Raw genomic sequence first — 12859 nt, forward strand, 5'->3', positions numbered from 1 at the left:
TACATGCGGTCTTAATTTATCCATATTCATATGTGTTATATAGGGCTATAGATTAATAGGGTGTGTAAGTGCGTTTGGTTGATGTGTTCGTTCTGTCTTCTGAAAATGTAAAAGGTAATCTCAAATGTGTGCCCATAAAAATTTAGTCTAGCAGTTTAGTTTTCCCTGTGTCTGAAGAAAACAAAAATTGGTTACTTTGGCTAAAGGCGGTAATCAATAAAATTATAAAAACTGTATTTAGTATAATAATTCTAGAAAATGAGAATATGTTTATGACAATGGTTTATTAAGGAATTATTTATTAAATGATAATTCAGTGTAATATACACACTTGTTTTAATGTGCTGAGATAAAGAATATCTTAAAAACTGAAATTGTATGTGTATTATATATTTACGTATGTCTAAATATACATACGAAGCATTTAATATGCTTTAATTCTATAAATGACAAAAACGAAAATTCAAGGTTATATTCCATGTTAATAGATTTATTCACAAAAAGGCTTATAAATCTTTGATCGCAAATTGTAATATACACACGAAGAGTAATAGTAGGGTTTTCTTTCCATAAAATGAGCAAGTTATTTTGTGCCTATATAAGAGTTTCCTTTTGATTTACCAAAGTATCCTGATAACTCTCTGTCCTCCTGTCATTCTCTTGAATAATAACACAAATTTCTTTTTTTTTTTTTAAGTTACTAGATCAGATATCAGAGGAAAACTGTGGTTGAACTTCAGTGAGGAGCTTACCAGGTACTGTTAACAACTAACACAAAAGTAATTCCAAGTCAACAGACACATGATACGAAGTACTTGAAAGTCTGTCCTAAAACCTCAGAGGAATCGGAGGAATCATCCCAAAGCAGATAACTGCAGGAAGTGTCGCCTCCCAGAGACCCACCAGACAAGATCACCAGAGCCGCAAATTGCCTTTTGCTCTTTTTCTTTGAGCTTTCCTCTCTGCCAAGTTAAGGTTTAAATTGTTGACACTTCTTATCTATGAACTATGATACTTTGAAGGTCTTTATCCTTAATACTGTTCTCTTTGTTTTTTTCCCCAATTGCTCACTCCTTGGTGTGAATCCAGTGCTGGGCTGCAGTTTGCTCATGGTTTGGCAACAGTACGCAATTACCCTGTCTACTGGGTTTGTACTCAATTTTATTCAGGTGCCACCCAGCTTCCTTTGCTATCAATTTCTTGGAATTAATCCACTCATTTCCTTCCTTGGTGGGTAAGACTCAACCAGGAGGTGGGCAGGGGATGAAAAGTAAGAGGCCAAACAACCAGAATTTTAAAACCCCCTGTTATGTCATACATAGAAAGGAAGGTTTCAGCCCTAAATAAAACAATTCTCCCAAAAACTTTTGTGAAAATTTAGCTATTCCAAGCAAATTTTCACAAAAGTCAGTGATGGAGGATGAAAGGCATGATAAGGGGGTACTTTGAGAAAACATAAAACAAGGAATTCGTTGACGGTTGAGTGGTTGGGACGCCACACTTTCACTGCCAAGGGCTGGGATTCAACCTGTGTTTGGGGAACTAAGAGCCGCAAACCACATAGTGCAGCAAAAGAGGGAAAAAAAGAAAACAGAGAAGACAGTAAGAGGAAATGAGACAGTGAAGAGTTCCATGGGGGAAGATGGGCCCCATAGGGTACTCAGTCAAAAACGAAAAAGAGAGGTAACTATGCCTCTGGCGAGGCCCCATAGAAGTAGGAGCTAGTGCCATCGAGTCTGTAAATGGTCTGGAACTTGGGCCTCTGTGGAATCCAGTCAGAAGGTAGAAACCAGAGGTACATGGGCTGAGACTCGGGCCTGGTTGCAGGTTTTCTGAGGCTCACTGAGAGGCTGAAGGTAGAGACTGAGCTGACCTTGCTCAGAGGAATGATGGGAAGCCCAGGACTCTGAGGCCGCATCATCTCCCATAGGCTCCCAAAACAGTAGAATGTCAGCTTCCTTGGCCTCGCCTCCCTACTCACAGTGGGGATCTTGATAAAAATGGTTGTCACAAACTGCCTGTAGCAGACAGCTTGTCCAAGTGGCTGCAGATGACAAGCTAAAATCTAGAAAGCTGGGATGGGGGCCTCACCGAACCAGAAACACACTCCATTCCCCGACATCCAAGACTTCACACTGCTTGTCTGATTCCTCACACCAAGGCTTTCTTTTACATTCCCTTCTCTGTAGGTTTCCCCTCCAATATCAACCCCAGGCTTCACTGAGCTCTGGACTGCAGGAGTCATCCTAGGGAGAGGGATACAGGAAAAAGGGGAGACTAATCTGTTCACCAGGAAACCTTATTCTGTGCTTCAGTAGATTCTTTTCAGTCAGCCTCTCTAGTCTGAGAATCCAAAAACCTGGGTTACTTGTGGTGAAGAGAAGAACAAAGTGTTATTTTAGGAGGCTGAGTGGAATGATCCTTTGTGGCAGAGACGTTTCGGAGACTAAGACTTTGAAAACACCAAATTTAGTAAAATTGTCCATGACAGTAATAGTGAGGGCTTTCACAGACGTTATCTCATGTGATCCTCACAACAACCCTGTGAGGTATGGAGGCCAGGAATTACCTCTGAGGAGGAACTTGAATTTTGGGGAAGTTAAATAGCTTGTCCAAAATCAGGATCGAGGAGCTCTGCCTCCTAAATCAATAGAGGTTCCAGTGTATCTCACACCACCACCAGTGGGCAAGACTCATGGTCCAGCTCCATCATTCTTTCACTCTGCTTCCTAATAGAGACTTGCTCTAGGAACTGACATGCTCAGAGATTGTGGACCTGGGCCTTCATGGGAAGGTGAGAGTAACAGCTCTAGGTAGCCCAGAGTTGACTAGACAAAACCTTACCTTTTAACGCTACACCTTTGTTCCTCTTTGACTCTGCACTAAAGTTGAGAGGCTAGAGGAGTGACTAGGACTGAATTTTCACTTTCTTCTCCCTAGGCAAGCCATAGACATTCATTCATTTATTCATGGATAATCTGATTTTCCATATTAAGTTACTAAAGCTCTGTGATCCATCTCTGCTAGTTAAAGTGGATAAAAATATTTTCTAGTTTTCCTTTGAAAACTTCATGAAGGGTTTTCTGTATGTCATGTTCAATTGATTTTTTTCAGTCCTTGTCCTTTGCAGATGAAGGGCACTAATTTCCAGAACTGCAGGTGCATGTATATTCCTTCACATGGGACTTGCCCCTGCTCACAGAGGCTCAGCCTCTGATTCAAGGCTTTCAAAAGGCTCAGAGGATTGCTCTCCGTAGCAGCCCTAACACAAAGGGAAGCCCTGGCCCAGGGACGCCTCAGATGGAACAAAACAGGTGAACCAAAGTTGAAGGACCCTGTCCTCCTACAGGAATCCTGAACTCAATAGTCCAGTCCACGGCCAGTGACTCACTGTAATCAGGATTCTACCATGGATCCCTCTGCCAACCCCCAGAAGGTCTGTGAGCTTCAAGCCCTCCCCTGTTCCCCATATTCTAATCTTCCCCGAGAGTCTCCATCTTAGGTGTCTCTCTCCCAACATAATTGATTTGCAAAAGGAGAAAAAGGTTAATCTCTGCTGGTCGCTGGCCCTAGGATTCCTTTGTCAAATTAATGTGTCTGTTTTCCTATATGTTAGTAAACTTTATTTCTCTAAACGGTAGAGGAATGGAAAAATGGATCCCATGCTATACAGAAAGTATGAAACAGAACTAGAACCCCAAGACTCAACTGAGATGCATTTGAAAGCAGAGTTTATCTGAAGTGCACCTCAACCTCAGACAGCTGAGGAGCCGTGGAATAGCGACAGTGTTCTTGAGGGTGGGAGAGGACCCTTAACGAGGAAGGTGAACTCACAGTTCCTCTTCACAGCAGCCAGCCTGATAGCTCCCTCCAGCCTTCCCTGGGTCTTCTAGATCCTTCCATCTTTCCATATCATAGATACACTGTAGCATTATTTTCTATTTATTCCTCTTACAACACTAATTGCGTTGTCCGTTACCTCCTTGGTCACCTGAGCTTTAATCTTGCCAATTATATAGCCTTTGAAAACCTGAAGTTCTTCCAGGAATTTTCACTAATTCCCAGAGATTTGCCTTCTCAGGATTTCCTCTGTTCTTAGGTTCAGCTTCCTACCTCCCAGGCCAGACACAAGACACAACTCCACATTCACTCACGAGAGTCCACTTTCACATAAAAGCGTTAGTGAGCAATGCAGTCTTTACAAAAGATACTGTGAGAGTGACGAATAAGGCCATGTATGGGGAGACCGACCTCCTGGCAAACAGCTCTAAGAGCCCTGACTGCTAAATTAAGCACTGAATTAGTTCCTTCCCTGAAACAGTCCTAGCCCAGGGCACTCAGTCCTTTCCCACCCAGATGATGAGGTTTTGCTGAACTGGCAGCAAAACTCTCTCTCAAGAATGAGGGATAGATTCTCAGTTTACATTGCTTCTGAGATAGCATTGTTTTCAGGTCCTTTCAATGAACAGAAAAAGAAAAAAAATTAACCATGAGTTCATATTAATACGTACAATTCAAATTTAACACCAGGTTTTTACTTTGTATCTCATTTCTCTCACAATGAAAACTTTGGATCTTAGTAACATTAATGTTATTTGTTCTATCCTAATATATATATAAATGTAATTTTAAACTTTATAGTACAAGCATTATACCTAATAATAAAATTGAGTGAAGTTTCAAGTTATTTGCAATTTTTTTTTTCCTTAGAATATACCCACCAAGAAGATAAACCAGAAGAGCATGTTCCAAAGTCACTTGAAATAATTCTTATCTCTATATGGGTATATAACCAAATTGGTGTCAATTCATTCTCAATTTTAGGATTAGCTTTACTTTCTGTGTATTAAAACTAAAACATTTACATAGGTCTAAGTCAAAAATAAATTATACTCAGAGACGTCCACTCCCAGCCCTTTCATTTGATTCAAAATAGATTTTATTTCTTCTCAAGATGTAGAAGGGATGTGAGAAGCAGGAAAGGATAGGAACTTTGTAGAAAGAAACTGTGGTCTAAATCCACTTGCTGTTTGAGGTTGGGAGTTGGGCATTTCCTACTTTTTAAGACTTGATTTTTTCACATGAAAATGAGAACAAAATAACCATCTCCTAGAAATATCCTGCAGATTAAATTAGATACTATCTGTGAATTGCCCAGTCTGTATTAAGTACTCAAAACATGACAGATATTCAGTATATTTTATCTGAAAAGCTTAATAAAACTTAGAAATGTTAGACCAGCTTGTCACCCAATTTTAGTGTCCTTTTAAAAATACTTTTCCATAATGTAGAAATAATAATGTATGATAATATTCGAGACAGAATTCAGAAGATCTATATCTTCTATAGCCTATATCTAAAGAGATATAAAAGTAACTTTTATCTAGTAGAACCCAAAATACTAGATTTGTTTGGATGGCAGTAGTGAGGTAGACTACCAAGAAAGAGATAAAAAGGAGGGATACTCAAAAGAGATATGTTATGGACTGTTTGTGTCCCCCCAGAATTCCTGTATTGAGACTGTCCCACAATGTGAACATGTTAGGTGACGGAGCCTTTAGGAGGGGATTAGGATTAGATGAGGTCATGAGCGTGGAGCCTTTGTGAATGGCATTAGAGCCCTCATAAGAGTCACGAGAAAGCTTGCTTCCTGTCTCTCTCTTCTGCCATGTGAAGACAGCGAGAAGATGGCTATCCAGGAAACAGGCTCTCAGCAGACACCAAATCTGCTAGCACTTTGATCTTGGACTTCACAGCCTCTAGAACTGTGAGAAATAAATGTTTGCTGTTTAAGCTACCCAGTCTATGGTATTTTTGTTACAGCAGCCCCAACAGACTAACAAACATCTGTTCTAGAACTAAATGAAGGTGGGTAAAGTCCTTGTTGCTGTTTCATCACTAAGTCATGTCCAACTCTTTGCGATCTCATGGACTGTAGCCCACCAGGCTCATCTGTCCATGGGATTCTCCAGGCAAGAATATTGGAGTGGGTTGCCATTTCTTTCTCCAAGGGATCTTCCCAACCCATGGATCAAACTCGAGTCTCCTGTTTGCAGTCATCTCCTTTTTGCCAGGCAGATTCTTCTGCCACTGAGCCAGCCATCTGGGAAGCCTGATAAAGTACTTAGCAAACCCAGAGTTCAAAAATGAAACTACTTACTATGTTATCTATTAAACATGCCTAAACAGAGACTTAAGAGAGAAAGGCTGAGAGATAGATAATAAAGTAGCTAAGGAAAACAAGTACACAAAAATCAAGTTTCTCATATTCTACCTAGGGACTTAATATTGGAGAGGGAATTTGTGGTAAGGTGCTGGTTTTAGGACTGAAAGAAACATTCTAATAAAAGATATGTTTTCCCTAAATCGATAAATCATTGCAGCTTTAACTGTTGGGGCAATTGTCTAACACGGGAGGAAAATTGGATATAATCCTATAAGATCTTTTTAAAAACACCATAAAAAGCTCTAGAAGATTATCATCTTGGAGTAGGAAAAGCATTTGTATATTTTAAAGCTATTTTCAAAGTATAATAGTAGAGCATGCTTTTAATAATTCAAACAGCACATAAATGTAGATACATGTTTTTGTTTTTTTTTTCCTTGTTAATTTTCTGTTTAGTTGATCTATCCATAAGTGTGAGTGGGGTATTAAAGTCTCGCACTATTATTGTGTTATTGTTAATTTCTCCTTTCATACTTGTTAGGATTTGTCTTACATACTGCGGTGCTCCCATGTTGGGTGGATATGTATTTATAATTGTTATATCTTCTTCTTGGATTGATCCTTTGATCATTATGTAGTGACCTTCTTTGTCTCTTTTCACAGCCTTTGTTTTAAAGTCTAATTTATCTGATACAAGTATTGTGACTCCTGCTTTCTTTTGGTCCCAATTTGCATGGAAAATCTTTTTCCAGCCCTTCACTTTCAGTCTGTATGTGTCCCCTGTTTTGAGGTGGGTCTCTTGTAGACAACATATGTAGGGGTCTTGTTTTTGTATCCATTCAGCCAGTCTTTGTCTTTTGGTTGGGGCATTCAACCCATTTACGTTTAAGGTAATTACTGATAAGTATGATCCCGTTGCCATTTACTTTATTGTTTTAGGTTCGAGTTTATACACCATTTTTGTGTTTCCTGTCTAGAGAATATCCTTTAGTATTTGTTGGAGAGCTGGTTTGGTGGTGCAGAATTCTCTCAGCTTTTGCTTGTCTGAAAAGCTTTTGATTTCTCCTTCATACTTGAATGAGATCCTTGCTGGGTACAATAATCTGGGCTGTAGGTTATTTTCTTTCATCATTTTAAGTATGTCTTGCCATTCCCTCCTGGCTTGAAGAGTTTCTATTGAAAGATCAGCTGTTATCCTTATGGGAATTCCCTTGTGTGTTATTTGTTGTTTTTCCCTTGCTGCTTTTAATATTTGTTCTTTGTGTTTGATCTTTGTTAATTTGATTAATATGTGTCTTGGGGTGTTTCTCCTTGGGTTTATCCTGTTTGGGACTCTCTGGGTTTCTTGGACTTGGGTGATTATTTCCTTCCCCATTTTAGGGAAGTTTTCAACTATTATCTCCTCAAGTATTTTCTCATGGTCTTTCTTTTTGTCTTCTTCTTCTGGAACCCCTATGATTCGAATGTTGTAGCATTTAATATTGTCCTGGAGGTCTCTGAGATTGTCCTCATTTCTTTTAATTCGTTTTTCTTTTATCCTCTCTGATTCATTTATTTCTACCATTCTATCTTCTAATTCACTAATCCTATCTTCTGCCTCTGTTATTCTACTATTTGTTGGCTCCAGAGTGTTTTTAATTTCATTTATTGCATTATTCATTATATATTGATTCTTTTTTATTTCTTCTAGGTCCTTGTTAAACCTTTCTTGCATCTTCTCAATCCTTGTCTCCAGGCTATTTATCTGTGATTCCATTTTAATTTCAAGATTTTGGATCAATTTCACTATCATTATTTGGAATTCTTTATCAGGTAGATTCCCTATCTCTTCCTCTTTTGTTTGGTTTGGTGGGCATTTATCCTGTTCCTTTATCTGCTGGGTCTTCCTCTGTCTCTTCATCTTGTTTAAATTGCTGAGTTTGGGAGTCCTTTCTGTATTCTGGCAGTTTGTGGAGTTCTCTTTATTGTGGCGTTTCCTCGCTGTGTGTGGGTATGTAGAGGTGGCTTGTCAAGGTTTCCTGGTTAGGGAAGCTTGTGTCGGTGTTCTGGTGGGTGGAGCTGTATTTCTTCTCTTTGTTCAGTCGCGCTATGGGGAGGGAGGGAGGGATGCTGCAAACAAATGACACTGGCATGCGCTTGCAGTGCCTCAGCCACACTGGGTCTGCCCCCGCTCACGGCGCGTGTAGCCTCCCTGCATTTGTATATTTTATATATTTTTGTATATATATATAATATATATATATATATAATATATTTGTATATTTTAAAGCTATTTTCAAAGTATAATAGTAGAGCATGCTTTTAATAATTCAAACAGCACATAAATGTATAAACCACAAAATGTAAACACTCTTTCCATCCCTCTCTACTCCCACTGCCTAAAACGGTGAGGTAAGCACAGTTAACAGTTTGATGTGTATGGAAAGGCACACCTCACTGCATGCATTTAGTCCCACAGCCATATCACACTTAGCGGCAAAGGAGGCTGGTAAATGCAGTCTGCAACTGAGCAGCCATATGTCCACCTAAAAATCCTATCGAAGAAGAGTGTTTTGCTAAAACAACCCATTATTTTCTGCCATGGCCTTCATCCTGCTTTACCCATCTTCAACAGGAAGGCTTGGATTTTTCTTGATCTGGCTGTGAACCTTTGCCATTTGCTAAATTTGGCCTTGGTTAGGGGAAGTCTCCTTAATGCCATCACATCTCCTGGTGACATATAGTTGGCCATGTGAGCTCCCTAACAGTGATGGAAAAGCTGGGGCCTGAAGAGGGTGTCTGGGAACTCAGGCTAGAGCACCAACCCATTGTGTTTTGAAGATACGGTTTTGATGTGTCGAGTCTTTCCCCCCAGTATTATGAAACTGGCTTGGCTGTTACTGGGGGTAACTCATTCTTGCTCTCCATAGAGGGAGCACAATCACATTGTTTCTGCAAAGAGTGCGCTCCTGCCAGGCCACTTGCACCTGCAGACAAGCCTGTTCCTCTTTAAGTGGTTCTTTAAGGATTAAAAAGTAGTGAAAGACTTTGGATAGTGAGAGAGTCATTTCCTAGGCAGGTTGATAAGGAGTCTAGGGGACCCCAAGGAGAGAGAGGTCTGGAATTCTCAAGGAGGAAGAAAGGACAAACTTTTTTTCCTTCTCTACATTCCTTAGGATTATATAACAATAATGTATCCTTGCCTGAGGACAGTCTCTGGATTAAACTTTCTGGCTAATTCTGTTATCTTAAAATGTAAATTATGGGAGTAGGTCTGGTGAGGTCTTTACAACCTCCAGACATTCTTTGGATTCATTGGAGAGTATATAATTTCATTGCTAACACTAGCAAGCGGTTACTCTTTCTGCCCTCTTCTGATGCCTATGTCAGAAGCTTTCTCTATCTCCTTTATACTTTAATAAAACTTTATTACACAAAAGCTCTGAGCAATCAAGCCTCGTCTCTGGCCCTGGATTGAATTCTTCTCCTCTGGGAGCCAAGAATCCTGGTGTCTTTGCGTGATTCAACAACAACCTTTCAATAGGCTGAGCTGCACGCAGCTGTACCAGAAGCTCCAATGCTGTGAAGAGAGAGAATATAGGACAAGACCCTGGGAATCTCACAATGGTCCCAGCTCTTCTGTTCACCAGCGATGTATCCTAGGCGAACTGCTTCCCAAACCAGAGCCTGTTTTCTCATCTAAAAAGGAGTTGGAGCAGATCATTTCTGTTTCAGTTCCCCAGCTGTCCATGACCTTTTCCTATCTATTTCTTGTTGGGATCTATTTCTTGTTGGGAACACTTCAGCATTAACCTTAGGGGAAAGACAAATCTTTCCTTCTCATCTGTTTCTCATGTGTCCATTACCAGACATGGAAGAATCCAAGGTCTTCAAAATGATTCACCCCTGTGTACCTTCTGGAGACCAGAAACCTGGGCTGATGCATTGGGTCAGTTTCAAACAGGTGTCAAATGGATTTTAACACGGTGTTCACTATTGGTTCCCACAATCAAGTCTACAGGGAGACTGGAAAGAAAGTGAAAGTGAAGTCGGTCAGTCGTGTCTGACTCTTTGCGACCCTGTGAACTGTAGCCTACCAGGCTTCTCCGTCCATGGGGTTCTCCAGGCAAGAGTACTGGAGTGGGTTACCATTTCCTTCTCCTGGGAATCTTCCCGACCCAGGGATCGAACCCGGGTCTCCCGCATTGGAGGCAGATGCTTTAACCTTTGAGAGACGAGGGTAGGAAGCAAACAGAGGAATGAAAAATGTGTGTAATGGTTAGAGCAGTATTTTCTCTTTAAGACTCTATGGACACACCCAGGGCATGACACATGCTGAAGCTAAGTCTTTGGTTTTTAAGGGTGAAAGTGACCAAAAACACAGATCTCCATAAAACCCACTACAGGATGAGTCAAGAAAGAATGAAATGTCAATGAGAGCACCTTTTTCAGGCTCTTACACTATGTTGCCAAAGTTTCTAGTGTTTTCTCCTTTTCTTAAAAATAAATTTCATCTGCATAGCGCATTTACTTGGAGGAAAAATTGAAAGGCATTAAAGGATACAAATTAAAAAGTAAATTTTCCTCTCGCCATTTCCAGTGTTCTGAGTTCTCACAGAGCTTGTATTTCAGAGAGAGCCCATGTCCACACTTGCATAAATGCAGGTCTGTAACTTTGGGGGACCTCTATGGTTGCCTCGGTTTTCATAAAACTGCTTTGAGTGTAAACTACATTTAGTGCTAAGAATAGCTAGAGTTGCAAGTAGAACACTGGCAATGATTTTAGTATTCTTCTTCACTTTCACTCAGTCCTTGGGGGATTTCATTCATGCCCTTGGTGGTGGTGGTTTAGTAGCTAAGTCATGTCTGACTCTTGTGACCCTATGGACTGTAGCCTGCCAAGATCCATGGGATTCTCAGGCAAGAATACTGGAGTGGGTTGCCATTTCCTTCTCCAGGGGATCTTTCTAACCCAGGAATCGAACCTGGGATTCCTGCCTTGCAGGCAAATTCTTTACCCATCAAGCTATGAGGGAAACCCATTCATGCCCTTGGCTTTCCTCTAATCTGAAACTTCCCAGGCCTCTACCCCTGGCCCTGCTTTCTTTCCTGAGCCTATACTTGGATTCCAGCCACATCTCTCCACCTGGAGTGGGTACCCCAAACTCAGGTGCCAATGGAATTGGTCCCTTTACCCCAGACCAGCTCCTTTTCACCTCTTCCCAGGCTCCAGGTTTCCCCATTCAACTGTTAGGAAAGTATATCACTTCTCTTTCCTTCCACCTTCTGCCTCATTCCTCTGGAAAGCCCCTTCCTCTTCCTCACCTTTTCCTTGCTAAATTTAATTTCATTGTCACCTCTCACTGGAGCAGATACGTACATAATGCTTATTCTGTGCTAGGTACTATCCTAAGTGCCTCACAAATATCAACTCACCTTATCCTCACAATAACCCCATAACAGATATGCTATTATCATCCTCATTTTACAGATGAGGAAACTGAGCCCAAAATAATAAATAACTCCATTCCCTAAGCTCTACTGTGCCTCTTTTGACTACATTTTCTATGGCCTCTTCTGCCCTCAGACACAGCAGTTTCTTATTCCTGGAAATCTTCCTGAGTTCCCACTATTGTCACAATAGTTTCAAACTTTTAGTCTATCTCCCTCCATGTAAAATACTGCCAGATAAAATTGCATGGGGCATGTTCATACTGGAAACTTACTTCTTGTTTACTGAAATTTCAATTTAACTGAGCATCCTTATCATTATTTGCTAATTCTGACAACCCTACTCCCGCAAAACCACAAACATCTTGGCAGCAAGATGTCCCACCCACCCACCCTCATGGGCTAGAACAGAGCCTGGGCCAGGTGGGCACTCACTCACTTGACTGTATTGAAGTCAGGTGCTCAGTGAATGGTGAGCGCTTGCCATGTTAGCTTTTACTATGCTTTGCATTTGGAAAGCTATGTCCCCCCGCCAATGCACCAAATAGTGTTTTGTGCACCATAATTAAATCCAATGTCTCTTGGAGTCTCATTTTTCTCATCAACAAAATGAGAATATTGTTCAACACCCACTCCCCCATGCTGTTTTCTAGGCTGCTTACAAGGATCAAATGCCACAGGTGAGGTGCAAAGGTGCCTTGAAACTGAGAAAAGCTGCACTGTTGTGAAAGATGCAAACAATTACCAACATTAGCATATCTAACTTAACAATAGGGAAATACTTGGCCTATATTTAATCTGATTTTTCAGTAGTTTTAAATATTGAAAACTACTAATTGATTGCTAAGAAACAGCATGGCAAAGGAACTGAGACAGTGAGAAAATCCAGGTTTTCCTTGATAGCTAAAAGAGGGTAGAAAAAAGAGCAGAGGGAAAAGACCCATCGGAGACAGGAGCAGACACTGTTCTGGTAGGTGCCCCTCCAGAAACCCCAATGCCCAGTGACCCGGCCCAATGCCAAGATCCCCTGAAACTGCCTCCAAAAATTGTTTTCCATATTATGTTTCTTATTACTATTTCATCAATTTAGGAAAATAAGGCCAAAAATGGTAAAATTCCACATCCAACTTCTTCATGTCTTAGACATCCACAAGTTAGGACTGAATCTGGCCACTTCTTCTAAGACCTGAGTGAGTAGAAAGTTGCCTCTTGGTTTCAGAAGGAAAAGGAACAAGCTGCAAAAATATCCTCATGTCTTTACCT

The sequence above is a fragment of the Bos indicus x Bos taurus genome, chromosome 8 (genome assembly GCF_003369695.1).
Source record: "Bos indicus x Bos taurus breed Angus x Brahman F1 hybrid chromosome 8, Bos_hybrid_MaternalHap_v2.0, whole genome shotgun sequence".
NCBI lineage: Eukaryota > Metazoa > Chordata > Mammalia > Artiodactyla > Bovidae > Bos > Bos indicus x Bos taurus.